The sequence below is a fragment of the Clupea harengus genome, chromosome 6 (genome assembly GCF_900700415.2).
Source record: "Clupea harengus chromosome 6, Ch_v2.0.2, whole genome shotgun sequence".
NCBI classification, from domain to species: domain Eukaryota; kingdom Metazoa; phylum Chordata; class Actinopteri; order Clupeiformes; family Clupeidae; genus Clupea; species Clupea harengus.
Genome location: NC_045157.1, coordinates 19370989 through 19388436, shown reverse-complemented (window position 1 = coordinate 19388436; position 17448 = coordinate 19370989). Strand labels below are relative to the sequence as shown.

General features: G+C 44.1%; 1 protein-coding gene across 1 annotated transcript in view; it reads left to right on the top strand.

Annotated features, from left to right (window-relative positions):
- The window catches only part of ankrd11 (ankyrin repeat domain 11), a 121226-nt gene that overhangs the window by 25333 nt on the left and 78445 nt on the right, over positions 1–17448 (top strand). Inside the window, exon 2 of the mRNA XM_031568620.2 lies at positions 9012–9093. The gene's annotated coding sequence lies outside the window, so the exon portion shown is untranslated. The remainder of the gene's footprint in view (positions 1–9011; positions 9094–17448) is intronic.

Here is a 17448-nt window from a genome sequence, read left to right as displayed (position 1 = left end):
CCCCCTCACACTCAAACACACACACACACACACACACATCTTAGTTCAGCTTAGGCCTATAAACACCTCCATTGCTCCACCTGCCTGGTTCCATATTCCTGCATGGCTGGAAGCTATAGTTTGGACCATGAAACAGCTGAGAACAATACACCCAGGGAAAGTGGACACATCCACATGAAGCCAGTTCAAATTTGTGAGGGGCTTGTTTACCTCTACCCATACCTCACACAGGTCGCGCAACTTTCTCTAGGCTCATGGGTGCCTCCATGGGAAGTCCAGAGGAGCAAGGCAGCTTCATTTGTGTTAGCGACTGGCAGGGTTATAAATGTGCAAGGTTGCACGAATGCTACCCAAGATTAAAGCAAAGGCAGAAGCTTTCTTGTGCCCTCACAGACGTCTTTCTCTCTCTCACTCTGATGTGGCAGGGTGATTTTAAAGGTCAGGTTGGTGCCCATTTCCCCACGCCGTAAATGTAGAAGTCAACAACACTCTGCCCAACCCAACAGTCTCTCTATTTGGCTAGGTAGGAAGAGAGGGCCTGTCTCATTATACCTGTCTGGCTTTTGGTCATCAGGTAGTAAATTGCAACTCCCAGTTGGCTTCGGTTTTGAAGAGAGTCTGTGTGTGTTTGTGGAACGTTCATGCAAAATCTGACCTACCCCCCAGAGCGTACATGTGTGTTCTTGTAGCCATTGCGTTGGAAAAAAAGTCCTGTTGGTTTTGGTGATGCCCTGGACAGTGGTCAGTATGAGTCATGCTGTCCATCTCTGGTGGTTTGGGGATAGACTCGCCTTTGTGCTCTGCTCCGACCATGGAACCTTGTCTACGTTTCAAGACATGAAAGTATCCTCTCTCAGGTCAGAGAGATCAGCTGCGCCACAAGTACTACTCTAAAGTACGACCCATTGTTGTATCTGTTACCACCCCACTCCTTTTGAACATGTTCTCCCTATGTGTATGTGATTTGTGTGTCTGTGAGTTGTGTAAATTGTATAAGCTGCTGGATGTCCTAAAATTTCCCTCGGGATTAATAAAGAATCCATCTATCTATCTATCTATCTATCTATCTAAAGGAGCGGCAGCCTTCCCGCTCCAAGCTTTCCCTTTTAAGGTCTGCACAGTATTGAAACCCTTCCAGTCAGACAGACAAGGTTCCGCAGAAGAGAGGCAATTTTTTGTACATGATTGATTGGAGGTGTAGGGCCAATGATTTTCCGTTTCAAAAAAATGCATTTTCCGTTTCACATTTGGTGAATTCCGTTTTTTTTCCGTTTCAGCTCATTTTGTTCACCCAAATCATTGGCCCTAGAGGTGTCTTGTGCAGTTGAAGAAGTTAACTCTACATTTTAAAGGACTCCCCTTTCGTTTGATTTGGCTCTCATTTAGTATCGCAATGGAAACGCCTATCGACTGTTTGGCTTTTCTTTCATAAGTGAGAGCTTTTTGAATTGACCGAGAAGATACACACTGCAATTATCAGAGTTGTGTGAGTGTATGCAGGGGATTGTGGGGCGGATGTTTACTTGTGCTCCCATGCCGGCTTGCGCTCTCTGTGTGGTCAGGGGATTTTCTCAGTATGATTATAGGGCTGTTTTCAAGTCCCATTAGGAGGCCGGTGGCTCTCTATTCTGGATTAGTCCAATCTGGTGCATTCCCTGCTGGGAGAGCCCTACAGGGCTCTGATCCTCCCAGACACACCAGCAAAGCGGACTTAGCCATTGGCCGGACGCTGGCCTTTCCACCCTATAGTCAGGTGGCTTAACAACGCGATCGTGACAAGAGTGATAAAAGCATGAAATTTGGCACACAATTAGCTTATATCCTACTAAAACATATTAGAAGGGGTGCCCAAGTGAAACTGCTCATTTTTTCGTTTTAATGAGATATTAAGTTTTGACCTAAATCAAGATATGCGTTACCTGTGGTCCGATTTTCAAAACGGTTATTTTGCCTAGAAATTAGGGCTGAACGATTTGGGAAAATAATCTAATTGCGATTTTTTACCAAAATATTGCGATTGCGATTTACTATGCGATTTTTTTTATCCTCTTTTTTTCCCAAACAAAACGTAATGAATGATTTAAATATGACCAACACAATATTAGATACATTTAGTGTAAAATATTCTTTCCCACATTTTACATTTTTATTTAACTGCTCATTACAGAAACAAGAACAACAATCGGTGGCTTTGCCACTGTGCATTTAAGTAATTTAAAAAAAGTAATTTTAAGTATAAACAGTAGGCATGCACTTTTTAAACACTGTGTGCAAAATGTACCATCTTAAAATTTAATTTTTTTTTTTTTTTTTTTTTTTTTTTTTTCAGCCCTACTAGAAATGCTTACCAAATAAGTAATAAATCAGTTATTTATGCATGTTTGTGTTTTCTTGTTTGTTTTTGATATCCACTAGTTTAAACAAATGTCCCTTTAAGTAGCAAAACAGACAAAAAGACTTGTGCCCGTGCGCGCGCTCATCCAAGATGGCGGGAAAGACGTAATTCTGCTATATCTGTTAGGTAAAACCGTTATTTTACCACCATTTAAAACCATATTTGCATTTGTATCTTTTATATGTATAAGGACTGTAATATTTTATTAAAGATTTGCTTCAACATCATTAAAATAGCACCAACAAAGACGCATTACAGTACCAGTAGGCTACCGCAGAAAAACGGTAAAATTGGAGCAGATTGAGCGTGTCTTTTCCTACATCAAAACTGATCATATGAGGAATGTGCTGTTATAAATTGACAAATGTGATGATGAAAAATTAACAAGTGAATAGCATTTATCGAGCTTATCGAGTACATAGAAGAATGTAGCTATTAAAAAAGGAACTCATATGTTTAAACTTTCTGAGCTGTCGTTGTACATCAAGAGGCTTGAAGATATTGGAGTTAAGAAAACTATAAATAAAACCAGGTTAATCAATGTCTTGCTAGAACATTACAAAGAGACTCTTTAAGAACAAACTGATGGAAGAAACACCGTTTTAGATTTCTGGGATGCAATAAGCAGGCTATTGAAGGATGCTTTGAAACAACACAACTTTTCAGAAGACGCCGAAATTCTAGCGAGGCCTGCAACAATTGTAGGCTAAGGAAAGACATTTTTGCACACAAAGGATTTATTTTTTCTGGGTGCTTTCCAATGGACTGCCATTCAAAATATTAACCGTCAAGCTTAAAGTCTCTCGTTTCTATCATTCTTTATGGTCTCAACATAGAGGATCAAGAGAAGTCTGAAAGCCAGGCATGTTTGGCCAAAACTGGCCAAATTCGCATTTCAGCATCTCGTGAGCCACCCCTACCACTAGATGTTGGGCTAAATATGCATTGCTCCACTAGAAGTAAGACATTGATACAAAAGATATACCAAATGGGCATTTCTGTTTCCTATGATCGTATCATTGAGATAGAATACTGGCTAGAGACGTCTCTTTGCGAGCGCTACAAGGCCAGATTGGAGTGCGCTCATGTTCTTAAGGGCTGAATTTGTGATAAATCGTTGATGAGTGCGTTCACATGAATTCTACAGGCATCAATAATTATAATAATAATAAATACAAGAATATTTGTATCATTAACAATTACGCTTCACATTCATAGTCATGATTCTACGAGGCTTCGTGATAAATAAATAAATAAAGAAAACGAGAACGCTCGTTCAATTTAAGAATCAGTGCACACTTTGGCCGTTTAAGAACACATTTCCAGGCATTCATGACCGGTGGAGATCTTTTCTTAGGTTGAAGATATTAAAGACACTTAACAAAATGTGCGAGAATGAGGTCCATTGCTCACAATCCCAGCTCCACGACATCAGTCTCCTCATTTCACGGAACTGGTATCAGCATCTTTCAGTTTACAACAGAAAGTGTGCCTGGCGAAAATAGGCCCCCACTAGTTCTGCCGTGTGGAACAGAGCACCAAGGATAACCAAAGAGCTATGTAACGGTCTCTGCAGTTGCAATAAGCACAAGTTCAGTTTCCGTTCCAGCCTGCAAAATAACACCACTTCACGGCAATGTTAGCATTAGGTTTGGATGACTATCCCCAAGTGTCTATACTGTATGCAGAGAGCTGATTACGTGCACCTGCAAACAGCGCTGCTCACGTTGCAAATGTGTTCAAGAAAAGTTGAGATGCAAGCCAATGTGTTAATGTGATTGTCCAGAGAGCAAATCGTAGAGCTATTTATAACAGCACATTCCTCATATGATCAGTTTTGATGTGCGAAAAGACACGCTCAATCTGCGCCAAATGTACCTTTTTCTGCGTAGCCTCCTGGTACTGTAATGCGCCTTTGTTGGTGCTATTTTAATGATGTTGAAGCAAATCTTTAATACAATATTACAGTCCTTATACATATAAAAGATACAAATGCAAATATGGTTTTAAATGGTGGTAAAATAACGGTTTTACCTAACAGATATAGCAGAATTACGTCTTTCCCGCCATCTTGGATGAGCGCGCGCACGGGCACAAGTCTTTTTGTCTGTTTTGCTACTTAAAGGGACATTTGTTTAAACTAGTGGATATCAAAAACAAACAAGAAAACACAAACATGCATAAATAACTGATTTATTACTTATTTGGTAAGCATTTCTAGGCAAAATTACCGTTTTGAAAATCGGACCACATGTAACGCATATCTTGATTTAGGTCAAAACTTAATATCTCATTAAAACGAAAAAATGAGCAGTTTCACTTGGGCACCCCTTCTAATATGTTTTAGTAAGCTAATTGTGTGCCAAATTTCATGCTTTTATCACTCTTGTCACGATCAAGCCTAAATTTTGCATTAAGCCACCTGACTACTAGGCCCAAAATGCTGATGGCACTCTAAAAGCCCAAACATGAGACGGCAGAGGCCATCAACCATCACTGTGAGTTTTGTTGTGCTTGAGTTTGGTGCATTGTGTTGGGAATGGTTGTATTCCTGTGGTAAACAAACACTATGAAACCTTGTCACTGTCTGACTGACTAGTGGATTTAAAGTAAAAGTGTTTGGAGGGTCCATAGATTTGCACTAGGGTTGTCACAATACCAAAATTATGACTTCTATACTATACCTGCCAAAATATCACGATACCCGATACTTACGATACGATACCACAAATACGATACAATACTACAAATACGATACCACAAATACGATAATACGATACTGGTATATTTATCTATGATAGTAATAAATAAAACATCTGTAAGGTTCCCTTTTTACCAGCTTGTTCCTGCCCAGCTTTTTGAACACTTTACAAATGGCATTCATATAAGTATTAGCCCACAGCAAATAATTAATGAAAACTACATGGTGACAGCATAGCATTGATTATACATGGCTATGTAGACCTTTAGTCCGTATCTGACTATATGACTACATAGTTATTTCCATAAGTATGAATTACATAATTTTACAGATGTGTGTTTGAGGTGGGAAAAAACCTAAAGCTATGTGGGTTGGGAACATTAAAGATACACATAATTAAAGGGCAATTTCTCCCCTTTATTGAAAAACATGCCACCACATACCTAGGGCCAATGATTTTCCGTTTCAAAAAAATGCATTTTCCGTTTCACATTTGGTGAATTCCGTTTTTTTTTCCGTTTCAGCTCATTTTGTTTACCCTGAGGTAGATTGATGGCTTAAAATGAGTGAATAATATGTGCCCTTCTTAGATTGTTGTTTGCCAGCCATCAACAGAACAGAAGACTAAACATTTTTTGTTTTAAATGCGATTGGGAAGACGAGCGCGTGAATGTGACTGAATGTGGCTTTAGCGGAAATCTGTGGGTCAACCGTTGAAAAGGGGGGCGTGGCCGGAGCAGAGTTCAGCGCAGACGTGACATTTTCTCAGTGGTTTTGTTCTTTAATTAATGTTTGTTCATCGTTGCAATCGTTGTTGTGTTTATTTGAAAGAAATATAGCCTTGCAGCCCAAAATACAGGGGAATTTGGGCGATTTGTATGAACAAAATGATGTTTCCGTTTCAAAGGTGCAATTCCGTTTCAAAGTGTTCATTCCGCGAATTCCGTCCGTTTTCCGTTATCGCGGAAAATCATTGGCCCTACATACCTTTGCACCAATACACACATGCCATTACACTATGGCGAACAATGAGACAGCCTGTCTGTCTGGTAGAATTTTGAATTCTGAATATTCACACAACTTGCAACTATTGCACTTGTTTATGCACTTATTACAACTGAATACGACTGAACTATTTACACACTTTACAAACTATTTACACACGAACAGAAACACTAACTCAATAAAATGTGTTGCACTTGCTTGATGTTTGACTGTTAGGAAAGTTGTTGACTTGCTAGTTTGTCATAAACTAAGTAAGCACATTTCGACAGTGTTAGCAAGCTTATTATAACACGCTTGGACATTGATGCTAGTATTAAGTGTTCTCGCGTCGGCCTCTTTGTAATGTTATTGTGATAGCTATGGTGGCTAGGTTGACAACTGTGTTAGCTATGTTGGCTAGGTTGCCAAAAACTTTCCTATCACAATAACATTACAAAGAAGCACTTGATACTAGCATCAGAGAGAAGACAAAAAAATCTTAATACTGGCATCAATGTCCAAGCGTGTTATAACAAGCTTGCTAACATCGCTAACGAGATGTCTTGCTAGCGGCCAAACCTGTTGAAATCTGGTTACTTTGTTTATGACAAACTAGCAAGTCAACAACTTTCATAACACAGTCAAACATCAAGCAAGTACAAGACAAAGCAGACGTCCTCTTTTACCCGGACATGTCCTCTTTTCGAGACCTAAATGCGTCCGGGTAAAAGAGGACGTCTGGTCACCCTACTATTCGTGTTAGGCTGTATATGGGTGAGCTTGGGGGTGTTCATGGTTATAATCACATTTGCTAACCTGTCGTTCTTTGAACTCTCTGAAAAGTTCGGGGTGTCTGTATGATAGGTGCTTAGCCAGATTTCAACGTGTTCCCTCCCTTTGCCTGATTGGATTTGAAGCAGGTTTTACAGACGGGTCTGTGTATGTCGATGGGTTTTCCTTCGGTGTCTGCTTCGTACCCGAAGTATTTCCAGATCTCACTTCTGGCATCTTTTCTTTCTACAAGCCGAGGATGGTCGGCAACAGCTCCTGTATATGAGGCCATGTCTCCCCTGAGATCACTTGCTGTGAGTGAGGGCTGCCTGTTGCATGTGTGAGATGGGCAGCCCCGCCCTTGCAGTCAATGCGTGCAGGCAGCCTGACAGGGAGCGGAACAGTGAGTGCGCTCTGATTGCGTGCTTTTTTAACGAAGTATCGGTACTAAAAATATGCAAAATCGTATCGTTTTTAACGTAATGGTACCGCGGTACCTTTCTAGTACCGGTACACCGTGCAACATTGATTTGCACTTTACAGGGAAAATCTTCTGACATCAGAGCCTCATGTCATTCATTACCAGCTGAATTGGTCATAGTTGGTCATACCCCAGCACACCAGTGGGGTATTTCAGGAACATGGTTTGGTGACAAACCTGGCTAAGTTAAGTCAGAGCGTGTGGTAAACCTCATAATAGAGGAGCCCTATGGCTTCGTTCTCCTATCAAAACAAAACCATAGGGCTCTTCTACAAGCTATCTAACTCTAGCTTAGGGAGCTATCTTGGCAGTTTACAGTTTCTGCTGTGTGTTAATGTGAACTAATTAGCTGCTCAGTTAAACTGATGTATTTGGGGACCAAGCAGAAGAACTGAACAGCACCCTGAGTGTTTCTACCTTTTCTTGTTTTTGTTCTTTCTTTCTTTTATAATTTTGTAAGTTAAATTGAGGAGATCGTTATGTAAGCTAGACAGCTAGCTATCATTTCATGCAAATGGGACTCGGCCAATTAAACAGTTTTCATTTGTCATTTGACATTGGTGTCTTTAGCTAGCTAGGCAACCAGGCAACATCATTTGGTGCATAGCCTGCAAACAGAGTTCAAAGTGATCCCAACCACTTGCGGATGATGGTAAATGGCTTCAAAAAACATTAAACGATCCTGAGAGAGATAATGGGACATCAATGGGGCAAGGATTTACTCTGATATCAGTGTAGTTAATGAACTGTTGACTGCTGTATTTACGACATTGGCTCCACATGACACCAACGGCATTATAGCAACAAATAAATGGCTCTGAGTGTGAATGGAAATTCTGTCTGCACAGTCATCTGAGGAGCCCTCAAGTTCCTTGAGACTTTTCAATGAGATAATCAAGCAGCGCAGGGGAAAGCCATGCAGGGACATAATTGAGTTAAACATCTCGGTTGAATAAAGGATCAATTTGTGTTAATTATTTAGTGCTAAATTTGTTCGATTAATTTCCTCGAGGTCAGGTAAAGATTAGAGCAAGACATGAAGGCTACTCACTCCTCCCTTGCCGGCCAATCAGGTGTATAGAACATCTAGGATTGCTTTGTTTGTTTGTTTATTTTTTACTCTTTTTTTACTTTTTGGAGACCACCTCTTGCTATAGAAGTGCTCTCTTGGGGAGGGAAGAAATTGGCCCAGAGATCAACAGGAATGTGGCAACTGGTCCCCACCGTAGATATCTGAACTCGAATGCCTGTTCCACTTGGCTCTCAAAACCGCGATAAACCCCACTATTAACTCTAGGAAAAACATGCAGTGTTAGTATAGGCACCTCTTTTCGACTCAGGTGGGGGTTGTCTTTAGAAAGAAAGGCAGAGGTGGGGGGATGCGGGGGTGCAAATGGGTTTGTGGGAAGGAGGTTTAGGTAGCTTAGCTGCTAGCATTTCATTATGGCTCCCTTTCCTGTGTTTCCTGCCTCGCTTGGCTAGTCCTAAGCCTGGCAGCCATACGAGCTGGGAGAGGGAACAGGAGTGTTAGCCAGCCAAGCTTGTGCTCTAACCCCCAACAACCTCAATGGAGAAAGGTGATACTCTACGCCAGATCACTTTAGGAATGTGAAACTCCAGCATCTGGAGGCAAACTAATCCCCTCTTTTTGTCTCTTTTTCTTGTTTTTCCTCATGCAGGATTCCTTGGACTTCACCTCTGCAGTCGTGTGTTTTTATCTGGATTTTAACCTTTCCCCCTCTGAAGACGACCATGGAATCGGTAAATATTCCTAACCTCTACTCTTGTTAAAGGCCACAGCTGTCCTAAAGACATCTGCTGGCAGGTCTCCTCTAGTAGAGCTACAGACTTTGCATCGACTTCCTGGTTGTGGTTTTTGCGTGTAGTTTTTCTAATAACTACTGGGTGTAGTTATTCGGACTGTGTCTAGTTTAAAGTGTTCGGGTGTAGTTGTTATCATAGTGTCTGTTGCTGTTGCTATATTTGTGAAGATTATACTTTTGGATTGTAGTTGTGGAAGTTTTGGTCTCTGCTGTAGCCCATCTGATTATAGTTTGTGGCAGTTGTCTATGGTGTTTGGTAAGGTGTGTTGTTTCTCCTACCTGTGGCACAAGCTGAATGGGTGTGTGGGTGGCAGGAATGCTGCCTCTCTTGTTATGTCTGGAGTGCCAACGCAAACCTGTCTTCTTGTTCTTTGGGGCTGGATTTAGTTTTAGTGTATTTTATTCCTTATAGCCTCCCTCCTCCCTGATGGATTATCTCCATCACTCCCCCTCCCTCCTACTTGCGTGGAGCACTTCATTCTGCTCCCCCCACTGTTGTAAACATAACGTAGGTTTCCTGTTTGTGATGTTGGTCACTCCCTTTTTACTTTGCTGTGTAAGAGGAGTAGTTTGCTTGTGTTTACTTACTTTATTTGGTGTTTTGGAAGAGAGAGACGATGAAAAGTAGTAATTGAGAGATGTGGAGAGATGGAAGGGAGAGGACTAAGTGGCGGATGGGTTAGGTGGCTGTGCTAGTACCAACAGGTCGCTCTAAAGCCTGTTCTCTGGGCTCTGGTATGCATACTTTAAAGAGCAGGGTTTAGTGCATGCCAGGGCCCTGCCTTCCTGTCCTTTTGTCAGAGCCTTTTTCTGTGCTTCACCCACTGTGTGTGTGTTTGTGTGTCTGTGTGTGTGTACCTACTAGAATTATGTGGGCTTGTGTGTGTTTGTGTGTTAGAGAAAATGTGATGTGGTGGGTGAAGTGGGTCACTGCTCGCAGAGAGTAAGAGAGAGCGAGAGCTGTGTCTCTAATGAAGAGTCCCTCTCTCCAGCATGCTGCTCATGTGACTCCTGTGCTCCTTCATCAGTAAGCAGCAGCAGCAGTGAGGAGATCCCACGTGTTCATTTCATAGATGACTCCTGCCCCCCCTCCCTCTTTAAAAGCTAAACCAATTGCATACAAGGTCCTTACACACACACACACACACACACACACACACACTGCTCCTCCATGTTAGCTCACTGCAGCAGCTCTTTTTCCAGCTCTATCTGGAACGCATCCAGAAGCAGCCATGTAATCCGGGGACAGCTGAACGTGCCGAGCTGAAACACTCTAAAGCCTGTATGGGCCGTGGCGTCGTATGTTATTCAGGCTTCTGAATTGGATTGCCACAGTCTTTTTATTGAGGCACCATTTGGGAGTTCGGTTGACTGCTGTTATAGCAGGAATGCACAACAAACATGGCCTCAAAATGCCATTCTTGCACGTGATGCATGCTGCTGCGAATGTCATTTTGCAGAATTTGACAGCACTTTGTAGGCTGTTTTATTTGAACGCACATCAGTTGATCCCGCAGTGGAAGTGTTAGTTGAGTATGTTTTCCACAAAGCCCTTGTAGCTTGTGGGGATTGTTAGCTTAGCAAGCTAGCTGAGTCTGCCAGTAGTTACGCTGTAGTATTTGCCATCAAACTGGAATGAATGCCGATGGCAACAATGCTGACATGAAAATCGGCCAACTTTAGATTTCTGTTAGTTATGTCAGAGAGGCTGGAGAGCCCCCCTCCTCATCCCTAGCCCTCGTCTGCTCACTCCCTCTCTCCTTCTCTCTCACTCACTCTATCTGCTTTCTTCTCTCCCCCTGCCACTCTCTTTTTCCATTTCTCTTCCTCCTCCATATTCTATCCCTGAGGATCTCTGTAGCAACGGGCCCGGATGCTGTTTACCTCTGAAATCAGACCCATATCTGCTTACCGTCAGTGGAAACCAAGGAGACTGATCACAAAGCTCATTACACCGACAGGGCTGTGGATTTCTTCTTTTTTCCTCCCTCTCTCGCTCCCTCTCTCCTTTGCCTGCCCTCCTCCCCCCCTCTTTCTCGCTCCCTCTCTCTCCCTCCCTCGCCTCTCCTCATGTGATGCCAGTCACATGGTTTCCAGGCACCCAGTACAGTAAATCAGAGGCAGATTTTATTTTTACTCCGCTGCTCTGCTCTGCATTGCTCAATGTAGTGTGTGTGTGTGTGTGTGTGTGTGTGTGTGTGTGTGTGTGTGTGTGTGTGTGTGTGTGTGTGTGTGTGTGTGTGTGTGTGTGTGTGTGTGTGTGTGTGTGTGTGTGTGTGTGTGTGGCTGATGGTGAGAAGGAGGCCTCTGGAGGGGCCCACTCACTCTCATTTAGATGAGTTTCCTCCTTTTTCTTTGCCCCTTCTTTCAGTCTCTGTGCCTTCTTTCTCAATGTCCTCCTCTCTTTGTATTTCTTTCTCTCTCTCGCTCTCTCTCTGTTGGTGTGTGTGTGTGTAAGAATAATTAACAATTAAGAATAATTAACTTCATAAATAATGCTACACAATAAATAGAAAGCTTCGATCGACACCGTGATCGGTGATCGGTATTATCGGATCGGCAGATACTGATTTCGGTGATCGGTGATCGGCACCAAAAAACCTGATCGGAGCATCTCTAGTGTGTGTGTGTGTGTGTGTGTGTGTGTGTGTGTGGTGCTGTGCTGCTGATAGGATGTACAGTGTTAACGTACCTGCTGCGGGTTTGTGTAGATGAAAGGAGTCTCTCTCCCTATGACTGCACTGTGCTGTTCCCCGCCTCCCCTTAACTCATTACCACCATCTCTCTCAGCCTCTCTCTCTCTCTCTCTCGGTCTGTGGGCAACCATGGTCGCTGGTTTCTATTCTAGCTGATGGCGAAGGTTAAGTTGCAGTGAAGGGGTGTTGATAGGCAGGACTTTTTTGGTGTGCTGGTGTCATTTTGTTTTTGTTTTCCTTCGTGTTTCTCTCTCTCTCTCTCTCTCTCTCTCTCTCTCTCTCTCTCTCTCTCTCTCTCTCTCTCTCTCTCTCTCCTCTCTCATCTCTTCCATCCATCCATCCTTCCCTCCCACAGCCCTTTTCCGAAGCAGACCCAGGGCCTTCAATGGGATTAGTCTGCAGTGCTTCTAAAAGGGTGGGGGGGAAGTGGGGGCCCTGCCAGTCACATTACATAACTCTCATAGCCTGGCTTGAGACAACTATAGGGGCTTTGTTCCCCCAATCTCTCTCTCTGCTTGTCCTCCTCCCCCCTCCAGTCCAGCCTCCCCTCCTGGCTGGCCACATGCTAAAGCTCAATTGAAAGAGTCTGTGTGCTCCACAAACAGGCCCAGCTCTGTGGCAGAGAGAGGGAAGGGAGAGAAGGCAGAAACTTCACATCATTACCCTGCAAAATGGCATTGCATCTCGTATCTCCTGTTCAGGAATGTGGGGCTCGTTGAATGGGGGAAAGAGTGGGGACATTGTTTGTCTGTGTGTCCGTGTTTGTGTGTGTGTGTGTTTGTATGGAGCTGTATGAAGGTGGGGTTGGGTCGGGTGACGCCTCTTTGCACAAGTGCCAGCTACTTCTCTGCCCTAGAGAGGCCATGTAATGGTATTAAGAGGTACAGCTTGCTATGTTATAATTTGTATAAGTTATCCTACTGGGAATTTTGCTGTGTGTGTGGGGGGCCCATGTCTTGGCCATTCCCTGTGCTTATATAAGCAGAAAGGGCTAGTAAATGAGGAGCCTTGCTGCATAATTCAGGTGAATTGCAGGGCTGGGAGGAGGAGGAGGAGTAGTAGAGGAAGAGGGATGAGAAGAGAAGGAGGTAAAATGGAGGCTGCGCAGTAGGAAGCCCGTTTTTGAAGTCTCAAATTATTTCTGCACTTTTTTTAATCCCTCTTCTTCCCCTGTTCCTCAGTCACTCTGTTCCAAGTCATTAAGGCCTGAGCACTTAGGCTCAGCGGTTTAAGAGATGGTCTGAGCGATCCAAGAGAGTGATGTCATGGTTCCATTCATCATGCTGGATATCTATGGGCTGCTTTTAAAACTTTCATATTTAAAAAATTTTTTTTTTTTAAAGCTCAGCTCATATTCCACTTTTAAAGTATTGCTGTTTTTTAATTTTTTAAAGAAGGTACAGTATTTGGCACGAAAGCCCATAGCGACTATTGTAGTTTTTCTTGACAGGTGAGGTAAGTAAAGGCTCTAGTCTCATCCTGAGCCTGAGCAGCTCTATTAGCATAGAGCCAAACACAGATTCCTTGGCCCTCATCACAACACGTTTGGTACCTCAACCTTTCTCCCATATTCTCCCCTTATTCAAGAAGACAGTACAGCACAGTACAGAAGATTGATGGAATCCCAGCAAACTGCGAAGTGGTTGGCCCTCCTTCGCATAATGTTGTCCAGGTGGTGTTTGGAAAGGAAATGTGGCAGGAGGTTTTGAGATTAGGCCCATAGTTGCTGCAGGAGAGAAGGATGTGTCCACCTAGCTATACGCTGGGTCATTTCAGGGAAATGCTGTTGAGCAAATCCCAGTTTTGTGCCTGATAACTGTCAGTGAACCGCAAAATATGGACATGGAATACCTGATCTGTAGTTTGCACACGAGTGGCTTGGGAAGGTCTATCTCTCCTGTCTGAAAGCTGCCATTCTCTCAACCCAGTTGGTGTGTTAGCCACAGTCATCTGCATCTACTGTGATTTTCCCATCATTGCTGTGGAAGTGATGGCTCTGAATCTTTCAAACAGGGGCCTCAGGGCTATTGACAAGGGGTGACCTATGCAATGAGGCCCCCTTAATGGTGAGTACTATTAGCTCCCATGGCATGGCCAGCTGAGCCTTGGCTTCAGCGAGAGGGAGGAGGCATTTCGAGAAAGGAACAGAAAATGGTTGAGGCGCAGGAGTGGGAAAGAGAGACAGGGAGGGGGGAGGGAGAAACTGTGAGGAAGAGCAAGTGAGGGCGCAGGAGGGAGGGAGAGAGCGAGAGATCCACCTCATCGGAATGAGTCACTGGGAGGTCAAGGCTCCGCCATTGAAATGGCTGTGAAGGCCAGCGGTACTCGTGCAGGGACAGGGCGGGGGTGTGTTTCATGGCAAGCGTGTAGGTGTGAGAGAGAGAAAAGAGAACAGATAAATACCTTAGCTCCACAAAACGGAGAGAAAGGGGAAAGAGAAGAAAAACAGCCTTTTTCCGAGGACAAACGAGCTCAGAGGCAAGAGAGTGGAAAGGTAGTCGGAGTGGGTTGAATGCATTTTAAAAAAAAAAATTTTTTTATCTTTCTTTGGCCATGTGAATAGAGAGCAAGTGTTGGCTCGTTAATGAAGAGACGGAAGAGATGGCTTGAGGGAAGAATGTGTCTTCAGGAGAGGAGCGGGGGCTCAATTCGGAGTTCAGCAGCAGGGGGTGAAGGTTCTGGCTGCACCCTGTAGATGAGGCCCGGCACTGGTCCATCTCCTTCCCCAACCACCCCCTCAAAACTCATATGCAGAAAACACATGTGCTTGGAATACATACAGATCCACTAAAATAAACAGAATGTGCACATTAGCAATCGCTCTCGCTCACCCAGAGATACACAGCAAGCAGTAAATGGTGTTCTGTTTTGTTTATAGATAGTCGGCACAGCAGAAAGGTTGGAGGATTTGTACAGCGTGTCTTGCTGCGGAGGCATGAGTTGACACACACACACAGACAGACAGACAGACAGACAGACAGACAGACAGACAGACAGACAGACAGACAGACAGACAGACAGACAGACAGACAGACAGACAGACAGACAGACAGACAGAAAAGAGAGAGAGAGAGAAAAGAGAGAGAGAGAAAGAGAAAAGAGAGAATGTTTTGAAAGTCCTGCTCCCACTCCACTGAGCCAAGTTCCCATCACGGGGTCATTCGCTCACACAGTCTGTGTTTGGGACTCCAGTCTAAATTTGGATTTGTTCCTCTAAGGCTTTGGCCTCGGCCCGGCGTGGAACAGCGCAAGATTGTCCCGGCTGCCTGTTTTTGAGCTGCGCCTCCTTGCTTACCCGGCGCCTCATTGGTTGGCTACTGTTACAGATTCAACACGGGTTACACTGACTGACCAATCAAAGCTTAGGGACAACCTTCCCATGACCTTGTCTGTCTCTTCTCGACTAAGACTGTTGAACTGTCAGCTCTTCCATTCGTCCCCCCCCCCCTTATTTGTCTTTCTCGGTCTACAAGTGTAGTACTTAGATTCGTTGTAAATAACATGATTTTTTAAATCTTTGATATTTCTATTTTGTAAGCTTATTTTCTGAAACCGTTTGGGGCCAATGCTACAGGGGCTGGGTTCACAACCGCTGGCCTGCGCACATGCATGTCAGACTGTGCTGCTACAGTTAGTGGTCCATCTGGGGTTTGACATTCGGTGATAAGCCTGGAAACATTCTCCCCTCTGCCCAACCCTAATCGCCTCCATTATTTTGCTTCTTATATTTTCATCTGTCGCTTTGACTCCCTCTGCTCTCATTGTAATTTCCTCTTTCAAAAATAAATAAATATTCGGCAAAGTAGGAGAGGAGCTAATGCCAAAACAGATTCTCATCCCACCCTGCACTTCTAACTGTTTCTTTCTCTCTCTCTCTCTCTCTTCCTTCTTCTTTTCCTCCCTCCCTCCTCTTCTTGTTTGAGAGAGGTGCTCTGGGTGTGTTTTCCCCTGGCAGCTGCCCGTTTCTGTGTTATGTCTGGCTCAGGATGACTGTGCTGTTTGCTGTGTGGGCTGATGCAGATTAGAAGGCTGAAGTAATGTTGAGTGGTGGGAGCAGCAGCCTCAGCAAAGGGAGGGAGGGAGAGCTTGCCTCCCAGGGCCACTGGTTCTGCTGGCACGAATCACACAGCCCGACTTAGCAACCTCCCGATCAGCCCGCCACCCTCATGTTTGTTCATCATGAAATGAACGACCAGAAGTCACACATCCAGAATGGCTGGGATTTTTTGGGTGTTGCAAGGTTAGTCATCTTCAACTGACTCCGAGCATGGCCTGAGATGTTGGATGGCGGTAACGTCTGGTCAAGAGGGCAGGACACTCATCTCCTTTCCTCCTCCTCGCTACCCTCCTCTTCTCCTGCTGCTTAAGTTGCCATCTCCTGTTTCTCACCATAATGGCTGCTGTAATGGGCCCTCCATCTCTGATTGTTTGTCTCAGACAGGGGATTCTGTTTCAGGAAATGGTGCAGTTCAGATGTTCCCGCCCGGCCCCCTCCCCTCCCCCTTTCCCATACCCCTCACTTTACCCAAGCTATGAAAAGAGCCACGTTTCAGCAGACACTACTCTCACACTTGTGTGCAGGCACGCAGGCAACCTGAGGCCCAGGCTGTATGCATGTGTGGCTCCACCTACCATAGGCCCTCCACTCAACCACCCTCCCACCACCAACAGCCAGAGCACCGTGACCTTGGTGTCAAGTGTCCTCTGCCTGGGTAGCAAGCCAATAGCACTCCTGGGATGATATGTCCTTGCTAGGGAGTGAGGCCCTAGCAGGCCGAGGGGAGGACATGTGCCTCAGCCTCCGCTCTTTGCCTCTTGTTACTGGGCCTGACCTTTCATTTTTCTGCCGCCTGCCGTAATTCAATGTGAAGCGCTGAAATCCAGTTAGAGGGGCTGGTTAGGAGACCGTGTAATTGACCTTTTGCGGAGTCCCGCCCCCCTTAGTTACTGTTGCTATGCCCGTCAAGCTTTTCAGAACCTTCACATTGTGTGATTGGGAACTACCTGCAAAACCACAAAAAAGAATGTGAAACTCCAACTCATCTTAAAAGATGAAAATTGCTTTGCTGGAGTTAATGAGGCTTCGAGTGATGGGTCCGTCAGAGAATGTACGAGTCCAGTAAATCTCTGTGTGTGTGTTGTTTTGACTTAATATGAGCTAATTTTCTCGTGCAATACTTAGGGGTTTGTTTCTGTAACATTAGGTCACCAGTTTCTTGTGTCCATGCTCTAGTTGGTTACTGTTGGAACTTCGCTGACCTGTAATGACTAATGACTAATGCTATCGCTCGCTAGCTAATGTGAAACAAAGTTACAGTAGCTGGCTAGCGAGGTAGCTCTGACCAAGAGACTATGATGTTTACTTTTTTGAGTACCATGAGGATGTTATTTGTTTTAATCAGTAATACCTTGACTGATTGATAATGGTAATAATAACTGTGTTGATAAAATACAGTAGTATATGTTGGCTATAAATAGCCAGATAACTGCTAGCAGAAAGCTTGGGTCAGTGAAAGGTATTTTGTATTTTGATGGATTCGGCTGGTTATGGGATCTTCCGCACTATTTAATCCATCATTGCTCTGTCATGGACAGAA